The sequence below is a fragment of the Primulina eburnea genome, chromosome 14 (genome assembly GCF_022965805.1).
Source record: "Primulina eburnea isolate SZY01 chromosome 14, ASM2296580v1, whole genome shotgun sequence".
NCBI classification, from domain to species: domain Eukaryota; kingdom Viridiplantae; phylum Streptophyta; class Magnoliopsida; order Lamiales; family Gesneriaceae; genus Primulina; species Primulina eburnea.
In genome coordinates, this window is record NC_133114.1 from 2617268 (window position 1) to 2638540 (window position 21273).

At 36.0% G+C, this 21273-nt stretch overlaps 1 long non-coding RNA gene across 1 annotated transcript; it reads right to left on the reverse strand.

Annotated features, from left to right (window-relative positions):
- Positions 1-18515: 18515 nt before the first annotated feature.
- Positions 18516-20576, reverse strand: LOC140812219 (uncharacterized). Its single transcript, XR_012113628.1, has 3 exons — positions 20246-20576; positions 19643-20152; positions 18516-18982 (listed from the first exon to the last, which is right to left on the reverse strand). It is a non-coding gene; the product is annotated as an uncharacterized lncRNA (long non-coding RNA).
- Between the last annotated feature and the right edge of the window lie 697 nt (positions 20577-21273).

The window sequence follows — 21273 nt, forward strand, 5'->3', positions numbered from 1 at the left end:
TACTGAATTGGTTGTATACAAGAGTTGTACTGTAAAAACCAAAGTCTTTTAGTGATACCTTCTGGAAACAGAAGAAGGGGAGACGTAGAAGATTTCATCTTCGAACTTTCAGAAACAATCGTTGTCTACTGCCTACTGTTTTATTATTTTCACCCCTAACCATCAGATTGTTTCCGCACTAGTCATTGTGATTTGTTGGTTATATATTCGAACAAGATAAGCTATAATCTCTAACAGGATTATAGCACCTTTGCAAAAACGTCCAACAAAGGAACGAGTTTATTCACCCCCTCTAAACTCTATATCGATCCCCAACAAGTGGTATCAGAGCAGGTCTCTTGTTCTGAAAATCTACAACAGATATGGCACATTTCAGCAAAGTCCCTATGTTATCAAAAGAAGATTTTGATGACTGGAAGATTAGGATGTAAGCCCATCTTGCAGCCCAAGACGATGACATGTGATTTGCCATCACAGATGGTCCATTGAAGACTCTAAAGCCTAATACAGCTATTGTTGTTACTGATGGTGCGCCGCAAATGGTTGAAAAGCCAAGAAGTGAATGGACAAGCGAGGACAAGAAGAAAACAAATCTAGACAATGTTGCGAAGGATATTCTCTACAAAACACTTGATAAGAACACCTTCAACAAAATCAAGATGTGTCCTACAACCAAAGAGATTTGGGAGAAACTTATCCAAATCTGTGAAGGAAATGAACAGACAAAGGAAAACAAGCTGTCTGTGGCAATGAAAAAGATTGAAAATCTGAAGATGAAAGCTTTAGAAACTCTAAGCGAGTTTGATAAGCGTTTCAGCAGCTTAGTGAATGAACTAGCAGCTTTGGGAAAGGAACTTGGAAATAGAGAAGTAGCACTCAAAGTGATAAGAACTTTACCCAAGGAATGGGACGTCAAGACAATGGCGATGAGAGTCTCTAAAGATCTGAACAAGTTGGACCTACATGACTTGTTCTCAGATTTGAAAGCTTATGAGTTTGAGTTGGAAGTAAGGAGTGGAGAAAAAACCTTGTCGAATCCACCTACCAAGGCTCTTGCAGCTACTGCTACTGCTACCGATGTAGTTGTTTCAATTGTATCACCTGCTGCTGCTATTGAAAGTACATCTGACAAGATTGCTGAACAAATCAGCAATGATGCAATATCCCTATTCGTGAAGAAATTTTCGAGATTCATGAAGAAGAATCACCGAGCATACCAAAGCCCAAACCGGAACTTCAAAAAAGAATCACCATCTGGTGATATGGCATGCTTCAACTGTGGAAAATCGGAAATTTTATTGCTGATTGCCCAAAACCTAAGAAGGATAACCAGAGGAAGAAGGAGTACAAGCGGAATGATAAGAAATCCAGAAGAGACCGCAAAGCAATGATTGCTGAGGAAAGTAAATCAAAGTGGGCGGATTCTCGCTCTGAGTCTTCTGACTCAGATAGCCATTCCAGCGACAGTGATGAAGAAGAAGTCAAATGTCTCATGGCGAACACTGAATCAACCTCGACATCTGGAGATGTGTTTGACTTTGACTCTGATGAATTTACACGAACTGATTTGGTTAAAGCACTGCATGACATGGTAGAAGAGTACTTGAGACTTTCTTAGTCATTCGAGGAAGTTAAAATTGAAAATAAAAACTTAAAGGATCAAATCAGTAAGTTCACTTGCTTGCAAGAGAACAACTACAGTGATCTAGAAGTTGAGATAAGTAAATTGAGAATTGAGAATGACAGAGTAAATGCAGATTACCAGAAGATGATGTCTGAAAATCAGAAGCTATCGGTACTGATGAATGCATGGAACAAGTCTTCTATTTCATTAGAGAAGATGCAAGAATTACAGAAGCAATCTGGAGACAGGAGTGGTCTCGGATTCAGTAATAATGAAAGCACTTCTGAAACAAGTACAAAGCTAGAACTGGATATGAACAAATGGAAGTACATTCACTTTGTTAAATCCAGTGTGGTACATAAACCAGAAGTACCAACTGTTCAAGTCAGAAGGTTTGTAGATCAGACGAACAAAAGTAAGCATTATGGTTTGGGTTATGTTGAACATAAGAGAACAGTCCATCAGAGTGCTGGATCCAGTAGAGGATTCAACTCAGGAGGACAACCCTCTGTGAAGGTTAGAAACTACCAGTACTATAATTGCAGACCAGTTCAGAAGAGATACAAACCAGACGATAAGAACAGAAGGGAAGATCAACATCCTAAAATGCATTCTGTTAGAAATAACAGACCTTCTGTTGCACACACCTCTAGGGATACCCGTAGTACAAATTCACCTAGAATTGTACAAATGTGGGTTCCTAAAGGACTGATAAGGCTTGGACTCAAATAGATTGGGTACCAGTTACTAAAATTTGTGCTTGCAGGAACAGGAAAGGAAAGCCAAGATAAGTAGCTCTACATGATATCTGGACAGTGGATGTTCTAGACATATGACTGGACAAAAGAGTCTACTTTCAGAAGTAATGAGTTGTAACGGACCAAAGATAACTTTTGGGGACAACTCAAAAGGTAAGACCGTGGGTAAGGGTAAGATTATCCATTGTAATATCACTATAAATGATGTGCTCTTAGTTGAAAATCTTTGTTACAATTTAATTAGTATGAGTCAACTGTGTGATAATGGATACTCAGTAGCTTTTCAGAAGCACTCCTGCACAGTTAAAGATGCTAATGAGTCTATAGTCTTAACCGGAAAGAGAGAAGGCAACACTTACAAAGTATCATGAAACAAATATCATGTTAATGTTCCTACATGTTTAGTTGCCTCCCTTAGTGATAAATATTGGCTATGACACAAGAGATTGAATCACCTTAACTTCAAGTCAATCAATAAGCTCAAGAAGCAGAACATTGTTGATGGTTTACCTGATATTAATTTCGTTAAGAATCACGTATGTTCTGCATGTCAACTTGGCAAACAAGTAAGATCTAGCTTTAAGAATAAAGAAAGTAAATCAACATCAAGGTGTTTGGAATTATTGCATATGGACTTGTTTGGTCCAATCCCTATCATGAGCTTAGTGGGAATAAAATACACTCTTGTTGTTATTGATGACTTTTCTAGATTTACTTGGGTAATCTTTCTTGCTAAAAAAGTTCAAACCAGTGGCCTCCTGATCAAGATTCTGAAAAAGATTCAAAATAAAAAATCAGTTTCTGTCATTAAAATCAGAAGTGATCGGGTCACTGAATTTACTAACAAGATTTTTGAGTTGTATTTGGATGAACAGGGTATTTATCATGAATATTCAGCTGCCAGAACGCCTCAACAAAATAGAGTACCTGAGAGGAGAAACAAAACTCTTAAAAGAAGCAGCTAGAACAATGCTAGCAGATGCAGACATCTCTCAGCGCTTCTGGACAGAAGCAATCAACACAGCGTGTTATACACAAAACAGAACCATGATCAACAAAAAGCATAATCAGACTCCATATGAGATATGGAAAGGGAGTAAGCGTAATGTATCATATTTTCATGTATTTGGTTGCAGATGCTTCGTGCACAATAATGGTAAAAATCATTTGTCAGCATTTGATTCAAAATCAGATGCTGGACTCTTTCTTGGATATTCAAAAGTAAGCAAAGCATTTATAATTTTCAATAATAGAACTCTTAATGTTGAAGAATCTATTCATGTTTTCTTCGATGAAGATAACAGTGCTCCTGAAATTTCTAACATGTCAAATCTAAGTAACAAGTTAGACAGAATTCATCTGGAATTGGATAGTGAAGATGATGCAGAACCGAGTGTCAAAGATGCTCAAAATCCAGAACCAGACATTCCTATGGTCGAACAGTTGTTCAGACACAGGATGTACCAGAACCAGTAGCTGACGTTCCAGAACCTACTATTGATTTACCTGAGGATAATCCAAATCCATTAAATCAGGAAGAAATCCCTCTAAAATTTTTATTTGGAGAAAATCACACCCTCCATATTTGGTTATTGGAAATCCAGCAGCTCCATTAAGAACCAGAAGGCAAATGATAAATGAATATATGCATGCTGCTTTTATTTATCAGGATTAACCAAAGAAGATTGAAGAAGCTCTTCTGGATCCCAGTTGGATTGAAGCTATGCAAGAAGAGTTGAATCAATTTAAAAGAAATGAAGTTTGGTTTCTCGTACCTAGACCATCTCATCAAGCATTTATTGGAACTCGGTGGGTATTTAGAAACAAACTAAATGAAGAAGGTACTGTGGTTAGAAATAAAGCAAGACTGGTGGCTCAAGGTTTCAGACAAGAAGAAAGAATAGATTATGATGAGACCTATGCACCGGTAGCAAGGTTTGAAGCAATCATAATATTCTTAGCCTTTGCTTCTTTCAAGAACTTCAAAGTTTATCAGATGGATGTAAAAAGTGCCTTCCTAAATGGTCTACTGCAAGAAGAGGTTTACGTCTGTGGGGACCCGGACGCTAATCATCTTCTTAATCATTCTTTGGGAATAAATGAATCAATTAATTAAACTGGGTCAAAAAAAAAATTATACAAATGCGGAGTGTAATGGAATCAGTCTAATATACATGTCAACATAAAAGTACAAGTCTTGTATAAAATACATTCAAACTAGGGTTCAACAACTATACATCAAGTGCTGAAACTAAATCTACATCAAAGTCCGGAATCACCACTCTAATCTCGATCTCTCATCCTCTTCTTGACCCTGATTCAGTCCCACCTGTTGTCATGTATACATACAAACACAACAACAGCCGGATAACTCTGGTGAGATTATAATCTCAGTATAAAACAACGAAACATGCATTGTATAAAATTATATACATTTATTAAAAGCATGTATCATAATCTAAACATAATCGATAAAACATGTAACATAATCTATGAAACATAATCGATACAATTCAGTAAATCAAACTCGGATCCTTATTCTTTGACTTGACTCAATCTGGCCTAGTCTAGGGATCCCGGTTGAATAAGAACGCAACAACTCATCTACTCTCCTCAGCTAGATAGTGGTACGTTCTTATTCCCAGACTTTGGTACACTATATCGAATCTTTGCAATAGAAGCTGATCTGCATTCTAAGCAACATTGATATAAACCAAACGTCCAGTGACCTGGCACCTCTGCCAACTTGGCACCTGTGCCAAAGACTCTATGTCTTAAATCAATCGTCTAACTCATGCTTTCTATAAATCAATAGAACAAGCATATAAATGCAATGAATTCAAATATTTGAAAACAATAGCAAATAAGTATGTCGTTTTAGGGAAACTCAAGTCAAATCTAACTCAAGTCGATTTCCCGGTTAACATTGGTTTATACTTTTATTTTTGTAGTCTCGGTCTGAAGAAATGGAAGTTCTGACTTCAGGCTGTCAATATCAATCTGAAATGACATATCGAGAATAAAAATATCAACTACCACTCAACTCAAATATGCTCTGTTCAATATTCAATCTAATTCAATATCGACGGCATAACGGTACAATTTCGATAGCCCCGTCAACTCAGACAACAACAGATATCAATTACAAATCATAACTAATAGCCAATACAATCCATAATCTCAAAAATCTGCTAATCTCAACCCAATATCTGAAAAATCATAACAATTCCATAAACAATATGTTCTTCAATCCGGTTTCGATTCTACGATGTCTAATATCTCCACAACACCATATATCAATCATATCTGATTCCTCAAATATCATATTTTCAAATCATAATAAAACTTACGTCATGTTGTAGCTGTTTACGAGAGGAGCACAAAACTGTGTTCGGATTCAAATTCTGTTAGACGGATCTTGCACAACCAAATTTCTAAGAAAATGAAGCTTAAGGATTTCTTGAAGCTTTCCTCTCGGTTCTTGCACTGTAGCCCCTGAAATCTTCACTATTTGCAATTCGGTCCTCACAACTCTTTTTAATTCAATTTCAATCCTATGGAATTGTAAAACCATGGAATATAACTCAACATTCCAAAGTTCATAACTTAAATAATCTCGGATTAAAATGATAAATCTCGGGCCTTACAACGTCGAACAACCCCCAGGTTTTATTGATCATTTCTTACGCATCATGTCTTTAAATTACACAAAGCCCTGTATGGTTTGAAACAGGTACCTAGGGCTTGGTATGACACTCTATCACAATTTATTGTCAATCATGATTTTACAATCGGCACCGTGGACAAAACTTTATTCACGTTAGTTAAAAATAAGCACATTCTGTTAGTACATATTTATGTTGATGACATTTTTTTTGGGTCAACTAACCCCAAATTGTGTGCAAAGTTTGCTAAGTTAATGCAGGATCAATGCGAAATGAGCATGATGGGAGAAATTGGTGATAGGTTGATCTCCTGGTTCAGTAAAAAGCAGACTTCCATAGCCACGTCTACTGTAGAAGCAGAATATGTTGCTGCTGGAAGTTGCTGCTCTCAATTACTTTGGATACAACAACTTAAGGACTACGGAGTTCAAACCTCTGAATCACTCATATTCTGTGACAATACCAGTGCTATAGCAATTACACACAATCCAGTACTTCATTCCAGAACGAATAACATTGACATCAGACATCATTTTATTAGAGATCATATGCAGAAGAAAGACATTCGTCTGGAATATGTCCCTACAGATCAGCAAGCAGCAGATATCATTACAAAGCATCTGCCTGAGAATAAGTTTTCTTATTTTCGTAATGTTCTTGGTTTAATTGATTTGTCTTAACTACTGATTACTATTTTCTGTTTTTTTTATGCATTAAGTAAGAAACAGTAGATAACAGGAAGTATGACAAAATGAAATGTTTCATTCATAAAATCAGTTGTGTTACAGTAGATAAGCTTTTAAAATCGTTGATATCAACAGTACTGAGATTTACAGTAGAAACCCTAACTAGAACCTACTGGAATCACCCCCTCTCTTTGCATGATCGTGGTTGTTGAACGAGATGATTCCACAGCTTAGATCTAATTATATAGAATAATCTAACTGATTATTCAGATTACAGATCTAGGAGTTTGTTCCAAGTCTTCATATTTTTTAGAACGATGTCTTCAAACCTCTTCTTACGAGTCGTTGGAAGTTGTCTTTGGAACTCCCCTGCTGTATCCGACTCCAGAGCAGACTCAGATGATTTACTTGCACTATCCATTTGATAAATGAGTAAGTGACTTAGTTTGTGTGTTTGCAGTTATTTATATTGAGCCTCGGGGTAGCTGAAGAGTCACTTGACTGTTCACCTCCTGCACGAATATCAAGAGTCATATGTCACTTCCTCCGATCTCGAATCTTCGCATTTAATATTTGTTTATTTGCATTTATTTAGGGGGAACATTATTATGATATTTCCGTGCCATGTCAAAAGCAGAAGGAGATGTGTCTTTTCGATAAAACATCGTGTCTACTGGTTTTTATCAAAGTGCTAGAGATACTTCAGTACTTTATGACTTCCAGTAGATATTATCATAAAACGATAAATCCTATTCTGATTTTTTTAGTAACTGCTTTGGACAGCCCGCCTCTTTTATTGATTTTTTTAAAAAAAATTAAAATCATTGGCTTACCTGACACTCACTTTTTAATTTTTCAAAACTAAACCGTAAATATATTGACACGTGTCCCTATGTTTACATTGACGGCTGTAAATTTTGAATTTTAACCGCATCTTCTCTCTCTCATTTCACTTTTACGATTTCAGACTATTGCATACTTGCTACTGCTTTCTCTCGAACTTTCTCTCAACTACAGAATCTACTTCGAATCTTTCTACTTACAGAAATGGCTGGAGCTTATACACTCAACGCTTACCAGGTCAACTTTGCATCAGTACTGACCATCAAGGATGAGAATCTTGTTAAGATGTTCAAGGTCATTGAGAAATCTGATTTTAGGAGATTTCTGGAAGCACCCGCAATCATCTACAAGACTACCCTCCTGGACTTCTATGCCAAAGCAACCATTGAGGATGGGAAGATCATTTACTCTCAGGGAGATGCATCCATAACCATCGATGCTGAACTTCTGGGATCGACATTATTTCTTCCATTCTCAGGTATTTTTGATTTTTCGGTTATTTCTAAGGAGGAGATGTCCACTGCCCTTACCACATTCTCAGCTTCTGGAGAGGAACTCTCTCTCTCTTGCTTCAAGAAGCTTCTGAAGATGGAGTACCAAGTACTCGCCGATATTGTGGCAAAGGCGTTTCTGGTCAAGGCTGGTGCTTTTGATAAGCTGACCAAAGAAAAAGTTCAAGTGATGATGGCCATCACCTCTGAAGCTAAAGTGGATTGGAGTCGTTTCCCATTCAAAATCATGAAGGATATGATTTTGAGGAAAGGTACTGGTTTTGCTGTTCAGATCAGCATGATCTTGAAGCATGCTGGTTTTCTACTTACTTCTGAACAAGACGGATCTTATGTCACAATGGCCGATGCTGATAACGTACTTGCTCTAAGGCCAAAGCCAACTGTGGCTGAATTTGTTGCTCTTAAGAAAGAGATCGGTGACGCTCAAACTGAGGCTCAAGCCCCTCGGAAGAAAGAAAAGAGTGGTTGTCTTGACTGATTCAGACAAAACCATATATGAAGAGTCTGCTGCTCCAACCAAAGCCTCACTCCCAGCCACCCCAAGCAAAAAGAAACCCAGAACCACCATTCGTCTGAAGAAAACAGCAGCCATTGCTGACCTTGATACTGTCCCTCTGAGACAAGTCTTTCCGACAGCTATCTCATCTAAACCAACCTCTATCCCCTCATCAAAACCAGCAGCCATCTCTACTGAAACTACTTCTACTTCTTTTTAGACTCTCAGACCCTCATCTGGAGTTGTGATTAGAGATGCTCCTGCAGGGTCTTCTGCTTTTAGACCCGTGATGCCTGTAACATCATCAGATAAAGGGAAAGGAAAACTCATTGAAGAACCACAACCTTTTGGTGCCAAGTCATTTGTTCAAACTGCTATTGACCTTCACCTGGACGAAATTGAAAAATCTGCCAGTGAAGACATGACTTTCTTTGATGCATACTTAAGGACACCAGGTGCTTACGCAAAAATGGTGAAAAATGAGAAGCAAGTCTTTGCTTCTGCTAAGACCAACAATGTGATTGAGGCCATAAACAGAAGAAGCTACATCCTTGAGCAGCTCAAATGTCAGAAGCTGGATTATGTTTTGAAGACTTTAAAGTCAAATTTTGATGCCATGAATTCTACTGCTGATAAAGATCATAATGTGATTCAAATTTTGACTGACCGACTGAAATTGATGAATGAGCAACTACTTGCTCAAGAACAGGCTTTTGCAGAGCCTTTGCAGTACAGAGTAGGTTTTGTCCCGGACTTTCTCAAGATTAAGTCAGTCGAGGAAAGGAACACAGCTCCTTCAGAAGCTAAGGTTTCCAGTACTAATGCATCTCCGACATTGCCTACCAAATCTTAATCACTCATCTCTGTTCATGAGTTGGCATCTGTTGATGAATTAATTCAGTCCATTGTTCACTCTACTGCTGCACAAGAAGCAACTCAGGCTGTTGATGTGGCACTTCCAGAAGGTAACCAAGAAGCTCAACCAGCAGACTAGACTATGGAAGAATCAGATGCTGTTCAATCCTTATCACTGCCAAATTTGGAGAAATTTTCTGCTTAGCATCAAGCAAAAATGGAAGCTCTGCTGAATGTTCCATCTGAATCTAATCAAGTTGTTGAGCCTCTGGAAACCACAGACACAGCTGTTGTTTTGCCCCTAACCAGAAGACAGAGCAGAACCTGAACTATCTACTGCTGCTGAAAGAACTTCTGCAGAACCGTCTACTGCTCCATCTACTGCTCCACAAGAATTTGTCCCTTCTACTACACTGATCGTCCCTCCTTCTAGATCACTTGCTCACATCGCTCACATTGCAGATGTAAGGACCGTGTATCGTATTATCGTAAACACTGTGTGATTATCGATAATTTATGAAACTGTCATGTGATTATGTATATGATGTATATTATGAGAATAAAAATGAGAAAATACATATTGAATATGAATTGACGTTATAAGAGCTTGAGTGGGAAGCCGGACGCCAATAAGTACAAAATTTAAAACTTTGTACAGAAAATGTGGCGCTCGAGCGGTAGAAAGTGACCGCCCGAGCGCCAAGGGTATATGAAATTTGTGCTCGGCATAACATGCCGCGCCCGAGCGGTAATTTTTGACCGCCCGAGCGCGGTACAAGCAAAATACGGGGGCAGAATGTCTCGCGCTCGGGCGCGAGAATTCTACCGCCCGATCGTGAGAACGGTGGAGATAAGAATGAAATTTCTTCTTCTTTTTCTTCATTCGATTTTAAGCAACTTCGAGAGAGAAGTTAAAAGCTTCGATTTTCTTCCGTCCAAATCGATTTGAAACACTGTCTAAACGCGAAACAAATTATATATTTGTGATCTTCGCGTCGAGGGCTTCTGACTGAGGTAACTTTCTTCTGGTTTCAGCAGCTTTAAATATCAAAGTGCTGGAATAACATGTATTTGAAGTTGAATTTCTTATATGTAATAGAATAACCGACAAGAAACTAATATTCGAAGTCGGAATTGAATTATGATACGATTTTGATTTGATATAAAATTTTGAAGTTTCAAAAGATATTTGAAACTCATATTAATGATTTTGGATCATGTTATTGATGTAGATAAAGTGTTATATCAATATCTTCAGGCTACATCAATTGGAAACGAAGAATTGAGGTATGTTGCGAGCGGTTAACATACGACAGGTATCTGTATTATATGATATATGTTTGACTGATTGAATTGAGAATATATGTCTATATGCCCTATGTGATGATTTGATGTGGCATACATGGCATTTTGATTGGAGTATCGATGTAAAATAAATATTTTGTTAACACACATCGTTTGATGCATACATCGATACATGACATGCACGTTGAGCTATGATCCTTGGAAACCTTGATATGATTTGATTGGATTATGGGGTTTGTGAACACAATGCTATGTTTGGTATTATATGACCCTTAAAACATAGAAATTTGAGGCCCCAATGATTGGATATGAGATTTGGGATTTGATGGCGTTTTGTCGACGCTATCATACGAGTATCCCTTATTGAGGCCGGTGTGCCAGCTCGAGCATTGATTTGATAGCGATTCGTTTGATTCTGACATGTGCTCAGTGGATGGGCATTTGACCTGACACCTCCACGACATACATGCATTGCATACCATATATCATTGTTTAGATATCTGTGGTATATATGATGGTTGTTCCATACGGAGCTTTGCTCATCCCCAAGGGGGGTTGTTGTTGTCTTTGTGTGTGGACAATGGTAGGTACTCCAGGATATCAGGAGACTGGATAGGGTACTTCTAGAGGGAACCACAGCTTGGGCAGAGGTTTTATGTTTTATTCCCAGTATATATGTATATGTATCTATATACCGGGGCTTGTCCCGAGGATATGAGATGTTTGTAAGTGATTGGATTTGATTACCTGTGGGCATGTTTGATGATACAAGATTAAATACTATTTTTAGTATTCAAACAAAATGATTTGGGCTCATTGTAAAAAAAATTAAAACTCGTTTTCCGCTGTAATTAATTAACCCTAATCAGATTGTGTTATAATAACGATTAGGAGCTAAGGGCCCCACAACAGAAATCAAGCAGCGTTTTCTACAAAGATCTCCATCCCCAGAAGAAGAACAATTGGATCTTGAATTTCAGATAGATGTACTGAAAATAGATCTTAACAATCTCTCAGGGACAGCAAAACAGTTGTGTTTTGAACATGCTGGTGAAGTTAGTGCTACCAAATTCTTCCGTGACCGCATATCTAAAGAAGTCACTCGCACGGCAGAATCTTTGGCCAAGCTGCATGCTGAAACCAGTATCTTCAGACAAAATGTTTTCACAAGTCAGACTAAAATCTTGATCGGTCAAGCTGATATCATTAAAACTGTCTCTGATCATGATTCATCTATTATCTCAGTCTCCAACAACGTTGCAGCCTTGGATGCGAAGCTCGAAACTGTTGATGCCAAGATTAAGTCCCAATCTCAATATCTTCATGCTCTTAATGAACGAGTTTCGAATCAAGCACCATATCTGGAGATGCTGAATAATGGAATTCTTACTCTTACTGGCCGAGTAGATGACTTACTCACTCTAGTTCAAGCTAATGATGCCAAAAAGGGGGAATCAGAAGGCAGAAATGGAGAAGGCAGAACTGGAGATGGCAGATATCATGCAAAATCTTCTTTCAGAAATCAAGATCCTCAGGATGAGGAAACTATGTTCAGGGACATTGGCACTGACGATTAAACTTTTACATTTACTGCTTATTTGCTTATCGATTGCTTATTTACTTATCAATTATCTTGTTATAAACTTTATCTACATTATATTATAACTGTTACTCTTCATATTTACTAACATCTAGGTTTAAGCATCACCACAAAGGGAGAAATTGTTAGACTTAATTTAATTGTGGTGATGAGAGTCAAAATCAGTAGGTCGTGATAGTAGAATCAGAAGACAGTATAAAAAACAGAAGCTCTCGTATCGCTTAAACAGAAGCAGTACTTTTCGAGTACTTAACGGCTTCTAATAAGTAGAACTTAGAAGCAGAACTTAACGACCTTCGTTTGAACGTTACAAGTCTTAAATGTTACCGTTACTTTACCTAGTACTTGTACTAATTACATCATTTAATGTTGTACGAAGTCATTTACTATGCCTTATTAGTTTTGGCATAAAACATAGACTGATTATTCTGAAGCTTTCTGCAGGACTCTTTTCGGTGATAAAGCTGATTCTACTCAGAAGTCACAGAAGCCGTTTTTTCTTATAGACGTTGGATTCAACAGTTTCTATATATATAAGGATCAACCCTATATAGAAAACAATGTTATTATCATTATCAACGTAATGATTTTTCCAACGTTAGTTTGAGCTATCAACAACTACTACTTATCTTCAAGCTCAACATACAGAAAAGCAGCACACGCTTTATAGTAGATATCTGATCTTCTGAGATCATTTTGTGCTGTTGTTTCTTTACCTCTTCACAAGCTATTCATGTTTTATACATCTTATTGAGAAGAGTCTGTAATCTGAAAAATAGTCTTTTCCAGAATTTTGCTGTATTCATTTTATTGTGTTGTGAAACTAAGAGTTTCAGTAGGCAAAGGGTAAGTCCTACTGATTTATTGTGAAAAACCAAAGTCTTTTAGTGATACCTTCTGGAAACAGAAGAATGGAAGACGTAGAAGATTTCATCTTTGAACTTTCAGAAACAATCGTTGTCTACTGCCTACTGTTTTATTATTTTCACCCCTAACCATCAGATCGTTTCCGCACTAGTTATTGTGATTTGTTGGTTATATATTCGAACAAGATAAGGTATAATCTCTAATAGGATTCTAGCACATTTGCAAAAACGTCCAACAAAGGAACGAGTTTATTCACCCCCTCTAAGCTCTATATCGATCTCCAACATGAACGATAAAAAAAGTTTTACCAACATACCAAAAATAATTTAATTTTAAATAATAGAATTGATCTTTAATATTTAATTTTTGTTTACTAACATTTCACAATATTTAAAAATTATGTGATTAGCTTAAAGTTCTCACATATGTCCTTTAAAAAAAACACACACACACACATTTCACACTATTTAAATTGACAAATCACACATACATATGAGCTTTTCAGTAGACGCGACATACACTTGATTTGAGAACTTGAATATTTTAGCTCTAAGGCTAATAATAATTAAACTAGAAAAAAGTTCAATTTTAAGAGTATTGGATAAGTGTGATTTTTCACTTATATTTTCAAGAACATGACATACGTTTATTTTAATTCTATTATAAACTAATTTTACTGTCTAGAAGAACTACGTAGCTTGAATGCATAGAAACTATGATTTGATCGTTTGAATTATATATTTGAATTCTTCATTCAGTTCACTTGTATTTTCTTGAATTATTTGCATTAAATTAATTTATCACTAATTGAATCGCCATATTTAATTAAATCCGAAACTCGAAAAACGAGATTTTGAATAGGACCGTAAGAAAATAAATATTTGTTTTATGTATATATATAGATTTTGTGAGGCCTAAAAATCATTGAAGTGATTGCAAAAATTATTGTGTTGCTTATTTTATTTGGTATTTGATTTTTAATAGGAATATTGAAATTAATATTATATAAAAAATTTCTATTTAACAATTGGGAAATGTAGTACGAAAGAGTGATAATTATTGACTAATAAAGAAGAAGAATTTATAATATAGACATTGATAGGGATTAAAAATAGTGGATAATCAAATGAAATCGAACCTATAAAATATATCTCTAAATTGATTTTCTCCGCGTAACTCTTTTACGTAACAAACTCGTATTTGATTTTCTAAAAAAATAAAATTAAGATTATTTAATTACAATACTTAATATAATATTAAATTATTCATTATTTTGTGAAACGAGATTTATACTCAATCAAATACTTAAATTTGACATCATACACTCACGATACATATATCATCACTGTTCAGCATATATCTTGTCGACTTTACAGATAATAAACTTACATTATTTATTAATTATTATAATAAATTAGATAAATTTATTTTTTTGGTAAACTGACAATTGCACTTTATCCTACAATTGGTATCAGAGCCAATGTCACTGTTTGATTTTCATTGATTGAAAGGAGCATGATTACTGGAAGGGTGATTGTTGTTGTACAATAATTATTCACGTTAGCTTTTGGTAAAGCGGTAATTATTTGTTACGATTAGATCTTGATACCGAGACCTCATCCCAAAATTGGGATTTAAAAAAAAAAAACCAAATTTAATATTTGGATAATTAATTCATCAAAGAAACTTTCCTCTACACACAGCTTTCTCCAGGTAATCAACCATCTTCTTTGTTATTTATTTGGAAAATACTTTTTCATTTATATGCATGTCTCGGTATCTTTTCATACTAGCAATAAAAAAACTATTGTTTTTGGATTGATTAATTTCAAATATATTCAAATGTATCTTTTAATTGATTGTACATGTACAAGCTCTATAATAAAGGAGCCAATAAAGTTATCTAATTAATTATGTGTTTCCAAAGTATTAAATAAATTGGTATGGTTCACCTTATGTATAGAAACTCAGCTCAATTAAATCTTCTATGATGAGTCGAAGACTGCTAAGGTTATGCAAGGTTATGGTCCTTGAGATACAGAAAATAATACAGAATATATACGACGGACATATTTTAGGTCTCTCTCATTCTCCAATCTAAGACAAGAATAAGGTGATCGATTCTCTGTTGTCTTGGAAGATCCATAATTCCGACGTTAGATCAATCGATGGATTCTGGTACGTGCTTACCGTTATTTAAATTTTCTGATAACTCGACATGAATTCCTGACATGTTGTAATATATATATTTAATCACATTAATTATATATTTATTTTATTAAATCTTCAACAAGTCGTATCAGAGCCATGTTCATGTTGAATTATGAGAATTGTTTATTGATAGATCGGAACAGAAATTATGTTTTATTATCAGATCTGATACGATTTCTAGAGTATAAAATTTTTGGATTTAGATCTGTTTTTTTTTAAATAAAAAAAATTATGAATCTGGATCTGAATAAATTCATGCTTTTTGGATCTAGTATTTTTCGAATTTTACATCCAAAATTTAGAATAATTTTTGAATTAAAATAAAAACCGAAAATTCGATTTTTCTCGAATTAGAGATAGAGCAGCCAAATTCAGGGCAAATTGGATGTCTTCCGGCAACCTTCCGGCGGATAATGCATAGGTGTTCTGTTCGCCACATTCAGGCGCTCCACAACTCTCCTAGAGATGTCAATGGGGCGGGTATGGTTAAACCTAAGACCCGCCCCATGAAGAAAACTTTGATCTGTTACCCATCCCACCCTGGTTAAAGATTCTTCGGACTCGCCCCACCTCGAATACGAAATGGGGCCGGGTAGACCTGTGAGACCCGTTTTTTTAAAATGAAAACAGTAATATTCTTATCACATGACTGAATTATGAAACAAACAAGCATCTAAATACAACACAATAGAAAACTAATTCATGTCTTCGACCAGACTTAATAATAACAAACAAAGTATTTTCATGACATAATGAATTACACAAAAAAAGTTACTAGCTCTCCAAAAAAAGTCTTGACATCCCCAAAAATAACTAATAACAGAACTTAAACAGATTAATATAAAATCAGCGAGTAAGCAATATTTCAGACACATTCTTCAGGATCATCTTCCTCTTCAACAAGAATGATGGGACAAGTTGATAAATTACTTGAAGAATTATCTACAAAATTAAAGAGAGAAAGTACATTGAAAAAATAAAACTGTAATTTAAAACCGTCAAAAATGTAATTTAAAAAGAGAAAGTACAGTAACAAAATTAAAAGAAAGTACAATAACAAAATAAAACTGTAATTTATTTACCTTCTACCTCACCCCACAACCATCTTCGCGAGCACATCAATTTATATCCATATATATGGGACGGGTAAGGGACGGGTATTATACGACCCATAACCCACCCCATACCAGGACGGGTCTGAAAAATTGGACACGATGCCCATCCCTCGACCCATTTAGTATGCCCAAATCCGCCCCAGACGGGGTGGGTCCACTGTGGGTCTGGGTAAAATCCGGACCCATTGACATCCCTAAACCCTCCATCAATTGGCCGTAAAAGCCTCTGTACCGATCGAATTTGGTCGAGTTTTCTTCATGAATCGCCATCTCATGCGCGATTTTTATGTGGCCATATTCCGACCGATTTCAGGCCTAATGCGGGCCGATGACAATGCAAGGGGGATCGCCGCCTTATGGGTTGTCTTTTCTGGAGGTATGTCGGAGTTTAGGCGGCGGGTAGCAGTGGATTTTATTGTAGGATTAGGGTTTTCCGAATGGGGGATTTTTGGTTAATTTAAGGCCTTGTTTGGCTGTCCAATTTTGAACCAAAATTTTGAAATCCAGAATTTTGAGCTTTTATTAAATTTTGACTTCTGCAATTCTCATTTGTGAAAATTAAATTCGACCATTTCAAAATTTAATTGCATGAAATAAAATTAATATGAAATTATTCATTATTTTATCGCTTTTGTTTATTTCGATAAAATATTTATGGATGAATAATTCTAAGGTACAAATATTTTATTTCTTGCATATTTGGTATCTATGCTTTATTTGACCAAGTTAAAGTAAATTAAATTTTCTTGTGAAAATTTTAAGCTAAATTAATATCTTGTATCTCAAATTTGATTAAATTTAAATTACTTGTTAATAAAGTGATTTTTGAGATATATAGATATTATTAAAGTTCAAAATAAATTGTATTTTAATTTATGGGAAAGATAGCCGACCCAAAGGAAGATATTTTTTTGGCCAAATTGCAAACACAATAGATGATTTTAAAGTACATCTAGATCTATGTGAAAAATAATCGGTCCAAAGAAAGATTATTTTCTGGCCAGATTTTGTGTACAATATATCTTATTCATGTGCATTTATATCTATACGAAAAATAATCTACCCAATGGAAGACTATTTTTTGGTTAGCTTGCGTACATAATAAGTGACAAAAAAATGTGCTTATATCTATGCAGAAAATAATCGGCTCAAAGGAAGATTATTTTTGTGCCCACATAATTATGTGGTCTTAAAGCATATCAAAAATATGCATAAATTAGTCAACCCAAATAAAGATTGTTTTCTTGCCAAATTGTATACACATTATATGATATTAAATTGTGTTAAATTTATGCAGAAAATGATCGGTCCAAATGAAGGTCATTTTCTTGTTAAATTTTGCACAATATGTGGTATTAAATATGTGATAATTTTGGATTTATCCATGCATGCAATTTTCGGTCTAAAGAATGGTATATTGTTGGTCAGATTTATTATCAATATTTAATAACCATGATATTTGAGTGTTATATTTACACATTGTTATTTTAGTTCAAAGACTAAATATCAATGTTGTGCTAGGTACTTTATGGGCCCACCACCTGCATGAATATATTTTTGTGATTTATTTAATTCAAACATGTGCATGGACTATAATTATTGTGAGTTTTTTGTTCTATTTTGTTATAGCATTTTCTATATCTGCCAACTTGAACAACATTCCAGTACTTAATGGCTCAAACTTCAAGGAATGGAAAGAGCATGTTATGTTAGTGCTCGGCTGCATGGATATGGACTATGCGCTAAGGGAAGATCGCCATGCACCTTTGACCAGTTTAGGAACTGCTGATCAAAATGGTTATTTGGTAAAGTGGGAGCGATCAAATCGCATGAGTCTGATGATTATTCCAGATACTATAAGGGGTGCAATTCCGGAAGAAAATGATGCTAAAAAGTTCTGTGAGGCCCATTTACTCTAATGACAATTAATGATCAAACAATAATGGTTTGATTTAGATTTGCAGTGGAAATGGTTTAAAATAATTTAAAACGAACCTCAAGGCCTAGAAAAAATTTCGGCATGACCTCCCCATAAATAGGACATCCCGAAAAACTCAAGCATCAGAAAATAATAAAATGACTCAAAACTGACGCTGCGATAAACATATACAGTCACATGCAAGTACCGGCCAGGCACACATCAACAATTCTCAAACATCAATTCAACTAAGCCGACAAGGCTTTAAAATATACTAAAACTGATCCAAACTAAATAATAACATTTCAAACACCCATACAGATACTCGGGATATCTCCCCGGCAAATAAAATACGACACAGAACTGACACAACTCCAAGACAACCAAAAAGACTAGCTGGGAAACTCCAACGAACTAAAACCAAGCAATCCAACCTCAATCCCGAGCTCCACTGGCGGAACCTCGGCTTGATGCTGAAAAACGACTCGGGAGATCTACCATGGTGCCCAATAGCAACCACAGCAGCCCTCCCCAGAAAACAACTGAGGTTAGGATTCTGGTATTAAACAGTCCAACAATAACAACAATAACATAAATCATGCACAATCATATAATGAAATGTGATCAGCAATGCATGAAAGGCTCAACGAGTAACCTGGATAACAGAAGCCAACAAACGGTAAGATAACAACTGGAATAATGCTCGAGCAACAACACATGGGAGCTACATCGTCATGCAGCTAAACCGCCCTGCTAAGTATGCGAGGTATGCCAAGATGTGCTGAATAACACCCCTGACTCGGCCTCCATACAGCTGATACGCTATAACAGGATGGCACAACAGAACGAACTAGATGACACAATCCAGCGCTCACCTCAAAAGGCTGCACTAACCATGGAATTATTCAATCACATCTACGGAATCATGTGTATAGGCCTATCAGCCACACTATGATCTCGAGATAAACAACAGTGCCAGATAACAACGGATATCAACAATGGGCTAACAAGAACGATATGGCTCAACATGAATGTCATAACTGTATGCCCGATGCTAAATGTCAATAATATGTCATAATAATAAACATAGATCAAAACAACGACATTTAACAATTTACAACAGTCAACAAGTCATAAACATGATCCATGTAACACAGAATGACAATTACACATAATTTATGTTTTACCGTCGTATGTTACCGAGCTGTAACATACCTATATCACGAAAACGATCTTTAAGAATGATCAACTAAACTCCCTCAGCCTAGAATTACAAATTAAGCCGAATAATTCCACAACTCATCATTATTTACATTCCAACCATTATCAACTCGATAATCCTTAGATTAATTCCAACGATAACAACCATACTATAATATCTTTCAATATCATACAAAACGATTCGACATAATTAATAGGCTCGCCGAATTATACCTCGAAGATTTCCAATGACCGAACCTACAACAATTATCCAATAAATACGTCAATAGAACGCTATTCGAACGACGAAAACAATTTAAATCAAAATGGCTAAAAACCCAACCCCGGGCAGCCTATATATATCAAATAAAGGCTGGAATTAGCAAAAATTTACCAAGATCGGAGTTTAACTACTCGCTATCGGTTTTCAAGGTGATGCTCGCCGGAGATGACGCCGGAAAACACTATTCACGACCAAAAAACGAACTAAAAACCAGCTGGAAAGCGCAGGAACAGCAAGGTAAGAGTTAAGCTTCAAATCCTTGCTCAATATACTCCAAAGAACCAAGAAAAACCAAGCAATAGCTCACCTAAAATCGAACAAGAAACTCGAACAGGAGCAGCCACGAAACAGGGTTCGATTGGGGCTGAAACGAGCATCAAAAGTAGCGATTCATGGTTCAAAATGAAGCTACTGAAGTAAGGAAGAAAACCCCTCAAATCGTTCGAGATTTCGACGCCGGACGGGAAAGTTATGGCTTCTCCAATATGAAGGTAATGAAAGTGACGAAAATGGAGATGGGCTACGGGAATGATTTGGGAAATTGGCTTCTTCCTCTTCTCTCTCCCATAAGATAAGTTGTGTGTATGTATATGTATATTTAGTTACTAAAAAAATAGCAACACATGCCCAATAATCCCGGTTTGTATTTATTTTGTTCTCGCATGTTATTTAAACTCTATATGTATTTTATATCATTAAATTCTCTGATATTCTAAAATAGATATTTTTAACACACTTATTGAATTTATTTGGCATAAATAATTATTCTAATTTACAACTCAATAATTATTATAATTATGCCAAATTACCGGATAATTAATTATAGGACCTTACACTTCTTAACCCCTTGAAACAAATTTCGTTCTCGAAATTTCTGTTTATACACATACATCTTACATACGATACGAAATCAACAATACAATATTAAGAATCAAACAGATATGGATAAGACGTTCTCATCTTCTATTCTGTTTCCCACGTTGATTCTTCTACACCATGCCTCGACCACTGAACACGTACAAGTGGTATAACTTTATTGCATAAAACTTTATCTTTACGATCCAAGATACAAACAGGATATTCAGTATACGATAGAGAAGGGTCGAGTTCAACCTCATCAGGCTGAATCACATGAGACGGATCGGGCTCATACTTACGCAACATAGAAACATGGAAAACATCGTGGATGCCAGACAATGACTGGGGCAAATCCAAACGATAAGAGCAAGTCCCAATATGCTCAACAATCTCATAGGGGCCAACGAAACGAGGTGACAACTTACCTCTCATATCAAAACGAACAACGCCTCTAAACGGAGAGATCCTCAGAAATAC